The following is a 13,629-nucleotide window of genomic DNA, read 5'->3' on the forward strand; positions in this document are numbered from 1 at the left end:
TTATTTATGGACAGACAACCAAATCATCAGTGGGGTCACAGATGCAACTTTTTAAGTTAACATCCTATTTTCTAGAATTGGGGCTCCTCCAAACACAATTGTGCTTTGTTCTTTGGGATCACCTTTTGCCTGACAATTGCCCCAAGCTTGCTGCATGTATTTTTTACCAGTAGCAGAATGGACAGGGCCACTTTTAATCTTCCTCTCCATTTGGTGGGTATCAGTGGTGCTTTGTGGAAATGGAGGGACATTTGTGTTCATCGTAAAGCCTGAACCAACAGTAAGAGAAGGCTCTGCTTTATGGTAAAATGCAACTTTTTACATATTGTGTACTTTCAGCATGGAGGCAGGTGGACAGAGCAGTATGTGTTGGTGAGGAAAAAGGAGAGCACAGGAGAGGTCGGCTAGTGGGGCTGAGCTGTGGAGGGATGTGGAGAGAGGGTGCCTCAGACCATCTCTTTCCTACTTGTGTATTGGTGAGTTGATATTTCTAGCATACAGTCAAGATAATTTTTCATTAACCTATTTGTTTTTAATTTAGATTAATATGAGGGTACAATTAGGTTACCATGTTTTCATTTGTTAGGTAAAGTTCCTCTCGTAGTTGTGTACGATGCCCAGGAGGTGTGCCAGGTGCCCTTACATTGTGCCATTAATCTAGTTTTCACTGAAAGAGGTTTGGCCCAAAAAGTGATTTATATAAATCATATGTCCTCTCTCTTCTCAGAGTGATCAAATTGTTTTTTTTTCTCTTTTTTAAAATTAAATCATAACCATATACAATCATGGGGTATAATGTTCTGATTGATATAAAATGTGGAATACTTAAACCAGACTGCTTAACATAACCACCATCTCACTCACGTATTTGTTGTGGTAAGGCCTTTATACTATATCTTAGTAGTTTTGAAGTGTACCATTGCGTTATGCATAGTAGGTGAAATACCACCAAATACCACCCCTCCTCTTGCACTCCCCCTTCCTCTCCCTTCTCCTTCCTCCCCTCCCCTCCTTTCTGGACTATAGTTGGGTTTTATCATTCATATGGATGTGTAGGTGATGATATGTTGGTTTCATAATAGTATTGAGTACACTGGATTTTTTTTCTTATTCATGAGATGCTTTACTAAAAAGAATGTGTTTCAGCTCCATCCAGGTAAACATTAAAGCTGCATAGTCCTCATCCTTTTTATGACTGCATAGTATTCCATGGTATATGTACACCCCAATTATTTGTTAATCCATTCATGGTTCAATGGGCATTTGGGCTGCTTCTGTCACTTGGCAATTATGAATTGGGCTGCAATAAACAGTCTGGTGCAAATGTTTTTGCTGTAAAATGATTTTTGATCATCTGAGTAGATACCTAGTAGAGGAAACGCAGGATTGAAAAATATGGAACACTTCATGAATTTGCATGTCATGCTTGCACAGGGGCCATGCTAATCTTCTCTGTATCATTCCAATTTTAGTGTATGTGCTGTCGAAGCGAGCCCTGATCAAAATGTTGAATTGAGGAAAACATGTCTGATCCTGGCACTTCACACTGTTGCTGAAGGGAGTTTCTTCTTTTATTATTATTTAACCATCCAGACCCTCTGAAGGTGTGGGTGTATTTTTTAAAAGACTCTGTTTTTCCCATGTGCCCTCAATTGCAATATGCACACCCCAACACAAACGTATAAATAACAGACAAAAACAAATATAAATGCAAAGCATTTTGCTGAGAGAAAGTTCATTGAAAAAGAAACTTAAACAATTTCTCACTATCTAATATCATGATTTTTTATTAATGTTCGGTAATTCAGACTGTGCAAAAGATGGATAAAGAACTCAATGAAGAAAATAATGAGTCCAGAAAGAAGAAATATGAACTGTATGCCATCATTTAAAATGCATCCTTCAGTGCAGTGGCGGAAAATATGATCTTTTTAGTAAATGGTGTTGAAAATATTATTCAAAAAATTTTACTTATACCTTATGCCACGTAGAAAAATCAATTTTAGATTGATTGTATAACTAAAGGTGAAATTAAAAAATATAAAATGTATATAAAATAAAGCTTCAGAAAAATAACTTCATAGTCTTTGAGTAATAATAATAAAAAATTATTTAACTGGGACATAAAACATGCTATCATGAATTGTAATACAAAGAACGGAGAACTACTCATGAACATGCAAGATTAAGAGAAAAAAGGCATGGGTGGCGCCTGTGGCTCAGTGAGTAGGACGCCGGCCCCATATGCCCAGGGTGTTGCGGTTCAAACCCAGCCCCGGCCAAACTGCAACAAAAAGTAGCTGGGCGTTGCGGCAGGTGCCTGCAGTCCCAGCTACTCGGGAGGCTGAGCCAAGAGAATCGCGTAAGCCCAAGAGCTGGAGGTTGCTGTGAGCCGTGTGACGCCACGGCACTCTACCGAGGGTGGTACAGTGAGACTCTGTCTCTACAAAAAAAAAGAGAAGAAAGGCAAGCCATAGAGTTAGAGAAGGCATTTCTTGTTTGTATATGCGTAGGATGTGCACACCAGTATAACCATGAAACAACACGCCAAACAAGCAAAATATTTTATTTGGAAGACCACAAAGTGACTTACTTTACCTAAATGGCAATTAGGGCATATCTACTAGATATGATTAAAATTTGAAGAGCCTAAAAATACCCAGTTTTAGCAAGAACCGGGAGGTATTAGAAACACCAATGGAGAAAGGACATGAATTGGAGTGATTACTTTGGAGAACTGTGTGCCCATATTTACTGAAGGTGGACACTCACTAGACCGAGCAATTTCACCTCTCATGTAGACCCCATGGAAATGCACACATATGTTTCCAGATGAGATGTAATAATTAAAAGGTAAAAAACACACAATTTCTTGTTATTCAATAAACAAATTGTGTTATGTCTCCACAACAGAAAAGTCTACAGAATTGAGAACATCTACTCCCTGAACACACTTGAATGTCACAACCTAAAAACTGAGCAAAATAAGCCAGATTACACACTATGATATTATTTTTATGAATTTCAAAAACTGGTATAACTAATCTATTACATAATGCTGGGGGACAAGACATTGATTAACTTGGATGTTGTGATGTGAAAGAAACTTCTGGGATGCTATTAATGCTTTATTTTTTAATCTGAGTATTGATCGTATTTTGTACAAAATGATTTTTGCCAGTTCTTCATCTTTTTATATTTCCAAAATGTATTTGAAACAACATAAAATGTAAGTTTTTTAAAATTTTCACAGGTGTACAACAAACAGAACATTCTGTCTGAGTGATCAGAGTTCTCACTTGCCTCGTCTGTTTATGGGCATAGCAGAGATGAGGGAATGTTAGTCATTTTTCCAGCAGCACGCCCCTCACTGCAAAGGGGCCCACGTTCCTGTCAGAAACCTTTTACCCCAAAGGTTATATAAGGAGATGAAGAATGACACTAAGTCACAAAATTTTAATTTTGAAAATAAGATAATGGAGATTAATAAATGGAAATATTTGAGTGAGCTTAACTTGTGTGCATCTTAGGAAATAGTATGGACGTAAGTGAGTTTTTCTTGTCTAATCAATTCATTTGTTTAATATTTGCCTAGTATCAAAATCCTGTTGAGTGATTTTCTAAGTGCTGGATCATGTGACTGAGACGGGACAAAGAAAGGGGCTTCAAGGGGGATGGGAGGAAAGCCTGGCCTGCTGACAAAGGACATCTGGAGGGGCTGTAGCCACATTATGGGGACACTGACTCAATTGACCAGGCCTGTCCTGCACAAAATACAGTTTCCATATGTGGACATGAGGTGAACACCACCCACCGCAAACACTCAAGTAATGGTAAAATCAACAGGTCAGCCAAAAAAGGAAGAGAACGGTTGCAAGGTACCCGAGGTAAACAATGACCAATAGAGGACAAAGTTGACTGAAGATGCCAAGAGACCAAGGAAAGAATGACACAATTTCAAAGGAGGAGAAAGAGAATATTGACACCTTCACGCTGCCTTTGTGTTGGTGTCTTTCTCTTCTCACTTGTGAGAGGGACCCACTGCCTCACTCTTTGGAAGTGCAGGAAGTTTTCTCTTTACTGAGATAAACTTTCTCTGTTATGCCAAAGCCTGTGAGAACTTTTAGTTTCTATTCACTTTGCCACGCCCCTTGTTTTCTTTTGGGTTCACTTTTACCTCCTCTTCATGCCTTGGTGGAACTTCCTAGTTCCACCCACTAGAGTAATTGAACAAAGTTAGTTGGTTTCAGGGAACAGAATCCCTGTACCCTAACAATGAATTACTGTTGGGTTTCCTAATACCATCTTCTTCATACTAACTATAGGGGCACTGCAATTTTATAAGATTATTATAGCAGCGAAACCATTCCTGGAATAGTGGAAGATCATTTTGTAATACATTGTTGAAACTATGATACGTGATTTATTATAATTTTGAATAAACAAATTTTATTGATATCCCTATCACCGATATTTTTAAATAATGAACATAAATTTTCAATTTTGAGTATGTTGGCTGAAACATATTAAGTTTTATTTTGCAATCCTATCACTTGTATAAGATATTTTCTGTATTTAATTTGTTGAAAGAAAAAAATTTTAAAGTTTGTTTAATAATGATGAGAAAACAAACCCTGCTTAGGTTTGGCACAAGCAGTTTGCCTCACCTAAACCCATCAAACAGATCTCTCTCTCTGTCCACACACACACACACACACACACACACACACACACACACACACACACACACAATATATATAGGTGGGAACAATGCAATGTTGTCAATGAGAGTTTATTTAAACATGAAGTTAAATATTTTTGCATGTGAGACTTTAAAGCAAATGATACACAGAAATAAATTAGTAATATAACATCAATAGGAAATATTTCTTATAAATTGGACAATATTCTGCATGAGTTTTGTCAATAAAGAAGAAAAGGACAAAGTTGTATCTTAATTTCCATGACCTCATGCTCAGGAGATTAAGATGGAATTTTTTCATGTCTAAAAAGAGAATAGAATTACTGGCCAGTCAAATTTGTTAGGAGGATATGTCTGATGGAGTGAATTGCTCTAGAAGTTTCTTGGAAAATATGTAGAACCAATATGAGCCACAGCAATGCGGGTGACAGTAGCAGTATTCTAGCTCACCGTGGCCACAAACCAGGCCAACACAGGGGTTTCTGCAGTACCCTGAGGTTCCGGAGTGGAAGGTTCAACTAAAGAGCAGAGAACCCATTTCCTTAGATTGGATATCACCACCTGTTCTGGGGCTCTTAGACCCTCCCTGACCAACAGTGGAAAAACCACGGGCAGCAGGTCGGTCTGAATTGCATACTTAACTACATCTCAGACTTTGGCCTTCACCTTACAACTGCAAAGAATATAACCTAATTGTGTATGTTCCCTCATATTAACCCATTAAACAAAAAAAAGAAGAAGTGTGTAATCTCTTGATTAAGAAAGATTGGTTTGTGATTGCAAGAGGGATTTTACCTAACAAATGCAATCAGTGTAACCTGGCTTATTGTACCCTCAATGAATTCCCAACAATAAAAAGAAAAAAAAAAAAGAAAAAAAAAAACCCAAACAATAAAAAAAAAGCAGAAAAAATATATTTAAAAAAAAAGGAAAGATTAGTTTGCAAAGAAAGAGTGTTTGTTATATTGTCACTATAGCCAGGGATACATTGTGTACATTTAAAGCAATTTTCTGCTATTTTCAAAACCTTTCTTATTCTGTACCTGGTAATAGAAAAATGTCCAGGTTAAATGAGATGACACAAAGCATGAAAGCCATAGTCCAGATGTTTGATTTTGCTAACAAAAACTTTATCTTAAGTTAGACACACACTCTGACAATTCAAATGGCACATAATGAGTTTGTGGGTACCTAGAGGGAGAAATTATTTGACATTACAAATCTGTTGAATTCCCCTATCCATTTTTTAAGGGATAATGTGTCTTCAACTTTAGATTTTTCTGAGAATTACTTATAGTAAGTTGACAAAATAAAATTTCATTCCACTTTTTATTTATTTATTTTTTTAGGTTAACAGGAGGGTACAAATGATTAGGTCACATTGTTTGCATTTGTTAGGTAAACTTCAAGTTGCCGTAGAGCCCTTCACCCAAGGGGTGTGCTGTATACTCCTTATGCTGTTCCCATTAGGAGAGAGCTTTTTAAAGCAAACTTTTTATTGAAATACAAAATACAGAAGAGACCATAAATCAGTAAGTGTAGAACTAGATTAATATTTAGAAAATAGTCAAAGCTTTTTAATTGAAATTCAGAGAAAGAAATAGAATGATGGCAGGGTCCAGGGAGCCTCCACCCTTCTTCCCTTTCACCATCTCAGTTGTTACTTGCCCTCGCTTGTGAAACTGTGTATCTGTTTTAATACTTTTGCACTTTATGTCAATGGATTCATACCATATTTACTATTTTATCTGACTTTAATTGTAAATATTGTGAGTTTAATATTCATACGTGTTCTTTGGGTAAAAATAGTTCATTTTCAGTACTTAGTAGTATTCTTTTAAACATCCTATTTATCCATTTATTGTTGGTGGAAGGTTGTTTCCAATTTCAACCATTACAACTATTACTTCCATGAATATATTCCTACACATGTCTCTTAGTTATGTTTCAGTCAGAGATCGCCCCAGCAAAATGCAGCTTTATGTGCCTTAAATATTTATTTCACCTTCACATGTCTACATGTGACCTGTGATTTGGCTGAATGAGTCTGGGTTTGGCACAATCAGTGGCTTTCCCTAAATTACCCTGCTCTAACTTGGATCAGCATCTGGTCCATTAATTTCTTTTCAGTGTGGAAAACAAAAGTACAGGTGGCCCCGCTGACTGTGGAGGGTCTGTCAACTAATTCCTCTGCGGAAAGCAAGTGAGGGGGAAAGGAAATATACTCTGTCCATGGGCACTGTGTTCATTCTGAGGGCACAGAAGTTCCACAGAAAATATTATCCCTTCCTGGAGGTTGGGGAAGAAGGAGTAAATATTTGATGAAGAACGATTTGTTCAGGTACAGTCACAGTTTTGTTGGGGAGTTGCTAAAATTGTAACTTCAGGTCTATAGAATATGAAGTTATTGTTTTGTGGGTACTTTATGAAACAGTTCTCCAAAGTGGCTGTACTGTTGGATGACCGCATGAGCAGTTGCTCCGGGTTCTCAGTGGCAGGTTTCACTGCCTATCTTTCCCTATAGCCAGTCAGCTACGGGTGTGCATTGATTTTAGTTTGCATTTTACTGATGCCAGGGGAATCGAACACCATTTGTGAGTCATTTGTAGGTATCCTTTCTTGATAAACTACTGGTTCAACTCTTTACCATTGAGCTGTATAAAGAATGAATTAACAACCCCCCTTACCTTACTACATTAAAGTTTGACCTTATGTTAACCTGGATAGTTTTGCTTTGCTGGCAACCTCATGAGGTTACCCATCTCCCTTTGCCTTTCTCTGTATCTCTTCTCCACAATGACACATGCATGACTATTTACACAAAAACATACAAGCATACAGGCCACACTGATAGCGTTAGTTCAGTCGATCTGTAACAAAGCATACTTTTAATGGAATTCAGAGTTTATTTTAAAATACATGTCTTTTTATGCTAAAGTTGATAGCTACATTTAATCAAATTTTACACAGTGGTTTAAAGATGATACAACATCAGAAACCCCACTTTTCTCTAAGTCACACAGTCCAATTGTTAAGTATAAATCAAAATGACCATGCTGAATTTTATTTTTCTTATTTTAGTAAGTAGTTGGTGTTTTTGAATACATTTTAAAATTTCTAATATGAAGAAACTTGCAGAAAGTGCCAGTAAATAAAACAGGAGTTTGTGTCAGTAGGCTAAGCAGCCCTAGAAATTCTTCAGTAGAAGCCATAAGACCAGTATCTTCCACAGCCTAGTGGGCGGCGGCAGGTGTAACCGTAGCCACTGTAACCGTAACCATAGCCAGGCCCAAGCCTGTAAGCCAGGCCACAGGAGCCATAGCCCAGGCCGCCATAGTAATTGCCATAGTAACACATGGTATCAGATGTGGAGCCTTTGGCCAAGGACAAGAAGTAGGTATATCTGTGCTAAGTAACCATCTTCCAGGTGCCTTTTATATACCCTCAGTGGTCGAGGAATATCACATGAAGTCACATAACTCACTAATTTGCTTCAGACAACATCATAAATATTTTGATTCATCGGCAAAACAAAAAGCCCTCATAACTGAGATAATTTTGCTCTTACATTTGAATTCCCCAATCAATTTATGAGCTTTTAGAATGAAACTCTTCTATTTCAAGGCCTGGGCTCACTCTATATTTAGTTAGTTGAATACACATGATCTAATTATATAGTATGGTTCAAATCATGAAAATAGGTATCCCATTTGTTTGTTTTACTGAGTTTCCATTTATCCACAAGAAGAAAGATTTAGTTGTTTTTTCTAGTTTTTTTCATAATAAGTCTTCTCTGGAGAAACATGTTTCTTGAGTCTTGCTCATGAAGGATGAGTTTTATTGTTAATATGAGATACAACATATTTCATAAATAACTCTGCTTTAACTTGGTGGTAAGTTACTATCATATGTAAACTTCGTTGTTATTTATTTATGATCCCTTCCCTTTTGTATGTGTTACTTTGCTTTTTCAAGAATATAAATGACCATTATATGGACAGAAACTCTATGTTCCATGTTTCCTTTTGTTGTCCCATATGAAGGTGTTATATGTGAGTATAGCATTTTAAAAGACACCAAGGTCAAGTTGAGTGCTCCATCCTCAACCCTTATATCTTTTAGGGGTCATCTCTGCTCTTATACGTGGCCTGAAGTTATAGCAGTGATAGTCTCTTAAGAGTGCAGGACCGAAAAAGTCATGCCCTTCTTTACTTCCTCAGATTTTAGCTATTATAAAAAATATTGCTGGAAATGGAGATCTCCAAATCTGGAGACTTTGTGTTTTATTTTATTTAAATTTTTAAATGAAAGTTATTAAAACGTAATATAAATAAAACAAATTAAGATTTGTTTTAGGAGTACAGCTCCATGTATTAGGTAGTCAAACAGAGAAATCAACATATATTATGTTTCATCACTCTAAATATAGCTTTTGGGAGATTTCGTAAAAAGAGAAGAAACTTCTGTAATTTTACAGTTGCTGAACCCAAATTTCTTCTGACCCCCCAAATATCAAATAAGCAGGCACATTCATTTTTGATATTTCAGAGGAAAAATATGGAGCAACCAGATGTGAAGAACAGTGGTACAAGATCCGGGCGGTGACTCAGAGCATTGAAGACCATCGTGCTAAGCTGGTAGCAGCAGATCTTTTCTAGAGAATTTTAACATCAAACATCAAGCAACTGGAAGCCACCAGACAGGGTTTCTCTCTATACTCTACATGTCACCTGGATGATGTAAGGCGTGAGGAGCAAATTATCTCTCTTCTGAAGCATGGTGATAAGTCATTCAGCCAAAACTTAGGGTAACAAGAAATAGAAATAGCAAAATATATAGTGATAGGAAAAGGGTCTATTTTGGGCTGTGAAAATGTCATTTAAAAATTTGGTACATGAATGTAAATTGACAGTCTAATCAAGTGTAGCAGTGGCTTCTGAATCACTTGGAAGTGGATTGTGTATGACTTTAGATAGAAAGAACTGATGTTCAGATCCTTGAATTTTTAGGTACATGAAAACCTCAGAAGACGTCCAAAGGCCGTGTTTGTTCTTCAGGCTTTGTCTTTGTCTGTCTCTCATTGCCTCTGCCTGTCTCTTCCTCTCTCTCTCTCCCCTCCCTCCCTCCTTCATGACTTGTCCTCTTTCACACATGCACACACACACAGAGAAAGCAAAAATGGTGAAGTGAAATTAGTACCTATGTAATAAAACAAAATTCATAAAAGTATACAGTTAAACATGAACATATGAAATGCATGTATATGAAGAGAAATAATACTAGTACAAAATAAAAAGCAAACTCTTTCTACAAGTTTTAAGACATTCCATTGATTTTGATTAATCAAAGTGGAGCGTATTGAACCTGAATTACCTTTCTTCCCCTATAGTCAGTGTTGAAGTTGACATTTCTGATGTGAATGTAGACATGGAATCCAGAAAGACAGGAGGAAGAGTCCAGTAGGGTGAGATGCTCTAGTGATGGAGATTACAGGACCTGTGTATTACAGGTATGATACAGGTTGCATTATGGCTCATGGTGTCAGAAATGGAAGATTCGGTCAGGTAGTAGAGAATCTGTTTCCTTAAACTGAATGTCACCAACTGCATATGGACAAGACCTTTTAAATACTCTGTTGTGAATTGTACAAGCTCCAAGCAGTGCTGCCCTTGTAATTCACATGAGTTACTGAAATGAAATATCATCAGCTAACACAAAGGGAACTAAGGTATTTTTATATATAACTTATTCACAAATTTTTCACTTGTATTATTAACAAAGTTATTAAAATTTATTTTATTTAAGGATATTTTATTCTAGCCCAATTTTATTCTTATTAGATTGGCCCAACAGAGTGGTCCTTATCTGCATAACATCTATCATACTTATAGGACTTGAGAGTGAGAGAAAAGAACTACCAAAGATCTAATTCTCCAAAGCTCTTGGGTACAGATTCCCTGATGTAGTACCATTGTATACAATGTCAGAGTTTTAACAATAAGACTCTGAAGATGGGTATCTGGTATATGTGTGCACAGCTCCAGTTTCTCTCACACTTCCAGTTGAATTAATAGAATTCATTGAAATGACATAGTTTGCAATATTCCATATTGTAAGCAAAATTTTTCCATCACTTAGATGACATTCATTGAAGGCCTGCTATGTACCAGTCACTTAATAAATGAATTATATTATTTCCATTATTGTGATCACTCTTATTTTTGTGATATTTCCTTGTTCATAATATTATGTGCTATAAGACACAGCAATGTTGCAATTTTTTATTTGGAAATATTAGAATATTCCATAGGAGCTATATTAAATTGAATTATTTTACTTGGATACTTCCAAAGTTGGGATGATGAACAGACATCCCCCAAATATTTGCATTGGGACAATGGGGTATAAAATTCCCATAACAGATAAAAGTGCAAAATAGGGCCATAATCTGCCAATAAAGTGGTTATATTCTAAGATTTGAGTTAACAAATATTAAGAGAATTGGTTCATGAATAAATGATAAATCAAATACAAGAGAATAAAAAGGCCCAAAGTCCTTTTCAAGGACTGACACTAAAGTGAGAATTGTGGAAATGAAACAAGTGTTATTTTTAGGAAAATGTAAATATACATGAAGCTGGGACTAATCTAAACATTATTGTCACCTGAGGAAGCTCTAAGACTCTGTTCTCTCTTTTCCTCATATTTTCTTCTCTTCATTTCAAATGGTGAATTTACTAATATATTAACACACAAATAGACACAAATCATGAAGATAAATCAATTTAAATGCAACAGATCATTATTTTCAATAAGATACATGTTTATTAAAACACATTTTAAATGTTCTCACATAAGTTGTTGATAAAAAAGGAACAATTTAATGACAGTAGAATGTCAAAGGCAAAGCTTTAAAAAAAAATCTGTGAAACAGTTATGACTTCAGTGATTTAGAGATGTTGCTTGTAGAACACAACCTATATATTTTCAGATGCTGAAGGATGATGTTGACATTTTAGAGTAGAAAATTGAACTATTTGTATGAGTGATCGTGGAGGCAGATTCATAAAAATCACGTGCAAGAGACCAATAGCTTGAGTTTCTCTGTGAGTTTCTCAGTAGAACCCATAGGACCAGTATCTTCCATAGCAAAATGGGCGGCAGTACCCATATCCACATCTGCCATAGCCACAGCCCAGGCCGCCATAGCTGTAACCCAGACCTCCATAATAGTTGCCGTAGTAGCACATGGTCTCCAGACTGGAGAGTTTGGTTGAGGAGCAAGAAATCAGCTTTTGCAGTTTGATTATCACCATCTGCACAGGTTGGTCCCTTTATACACACCCTCAGGGGTGAGTGGGGCCCATCATAGGACCTGTTGATCACATATTCCTACTAATTTGCATTAGTTCATTTCCTAAATCTTTGTTTCATCAAACAACATAAAACACTTATAAACAAGATGACTTTGCTATGGAGTCAGCATTCCTATGATCAAATCATGTGCTCTTAATGTGTTTTTCTTCTTATTATTTTAAAACTCTTATTCATGCTTTGTTTAGCTTAAAATATTTGATTAGTTTATCTAGTCAAATAACTGACTAGTTTCTAAAATGTTGACATTCAAGATTTTATCATTACGTCTGCATGTATACAGGAATCGTCTACACACGGGAAAATAATGTTCATCAACCATAAAGCATATTCAGCAGAATCAGGTAAGCTTTTTCTTCTTCTTTGTTTACTTTACTAAGTAAATTTCATGGAGGCATAAAAGTATATAGAATTGTATTTTTAAGCTTTATGTGCACCTTATACATATCCCTGCGATTTAATAACCATCGATATTCTGCTATCAGTTTCCTTCCCTGTATTTTTTTTTGTAGTTATAGTTATTTCAGATGGATATTTTGAAGGAAATCCTCTATCAGAATAGGGGTTTTAAATACAGACACACACACACACACACACACACACACACGTGCATGCACATGAGGTCTGACAGTTAAGTTTGCAAACTCATCAGAGAAAATGTGTTATAGATCTAATTCCTGAATACACATATTACTATGATCACCTTCCAAGTACCCCCCTTGGGAAGCTATGCACTGATGCCAGTGCCTACTCCACCCTTCAAAGCAATTTTGGAACTCTTTCTGAAAGAGCCTTCAGAGCTGTCATTGTATTACCCTTGATGTCCTGAATGTCATCACGATGTCTTTCTTTTGATATTTCTTTTATCTTTGGGTAAAGACAAAAGTTATTTGGTGGTCAAATCAGGTGATAAAAGAGGGTGTTCTAATACAGTTATTTGTTTACCTGCTAAAAGCTCCTTCAGAGACAGTGCCGTGTGAGCTGGTGCATTGTCACAATGCCAGAGCCATGAGTTGCTGATGAAAAGGTCTGATCATTTTTGTTTAACTTTTTGTGCAGCCTTTTCAGAATGCCAAACAATAAGCTTAGTTAGCTATTTGCCCAGTTGGTTCAAATTCATAATGAATAATTCTCTACTATAAAAAGGTTTAGCAAAATCATTTTGACTGTAAATGTGTGGATTTACTTCTGCATTCTCTATACTCTTCCAGTGCTCAGTCTGTCTTTATGCCAACATCACACTGTTTTGATCAAGTGATATGTATCCAATAATTGCAGTTATTATTCTTTTTGATGCCACATTATCCTCATAGCCAGCAGAAACCTTTTTAATTTGGCCTACGTATTTTTTTTAATAGATCTCTGGCAGTTTTCTTTATAAATTCATTGATTTCTTGCGTGACAAGATTTTCCACGTTCATCTTTAATCTTTCTTGCCCTAAATCCTTGTCCCCCACCTTTTAGAGAAGCACTGACATTTAGAGATGATAATCTGAACTTTAGTGTGTCTCATTGGTGTAACATTGTGATTGTTTGCATGCCTTTCCAAGAAA

At 36.3% G+C, this 13,629-nt stretch overlaps 1 non-coding gene across 1 annotated transcript; it reads right to left on the reverse strand.

Moving 5' to 3' along the window:
• Positions 1–1,389: 1,389 nt before the first annotated feature.
• LOC128568215 (U6 spliceosomal RNA) lies at positions 1,390–1,496 on the reverse strand. Its single transcript, XR_008375037.1, has one exon. It is a non-coding gene; the product is annotated as a U6 spliceosomal RNA (small nuclear RNA).
• Positions 1,497–13,629: the final 12,133 nt, after the last annotated feature.

The sequence above is a fragment of the Nycticebus coucang genome, chromosome 16, assembly GCF_027406575.1.
Source record: "Nycticebus coucang isolate mNycCou1 chromosome 16, mNycCou1.pri, whole genome shotgun sequence".
Lineage (NCBI taxonomy): Eukaryota > Metazoa > Chordata > Mammalia > Primates > Lorisidae > Nycticebus > Nycticebus coucang.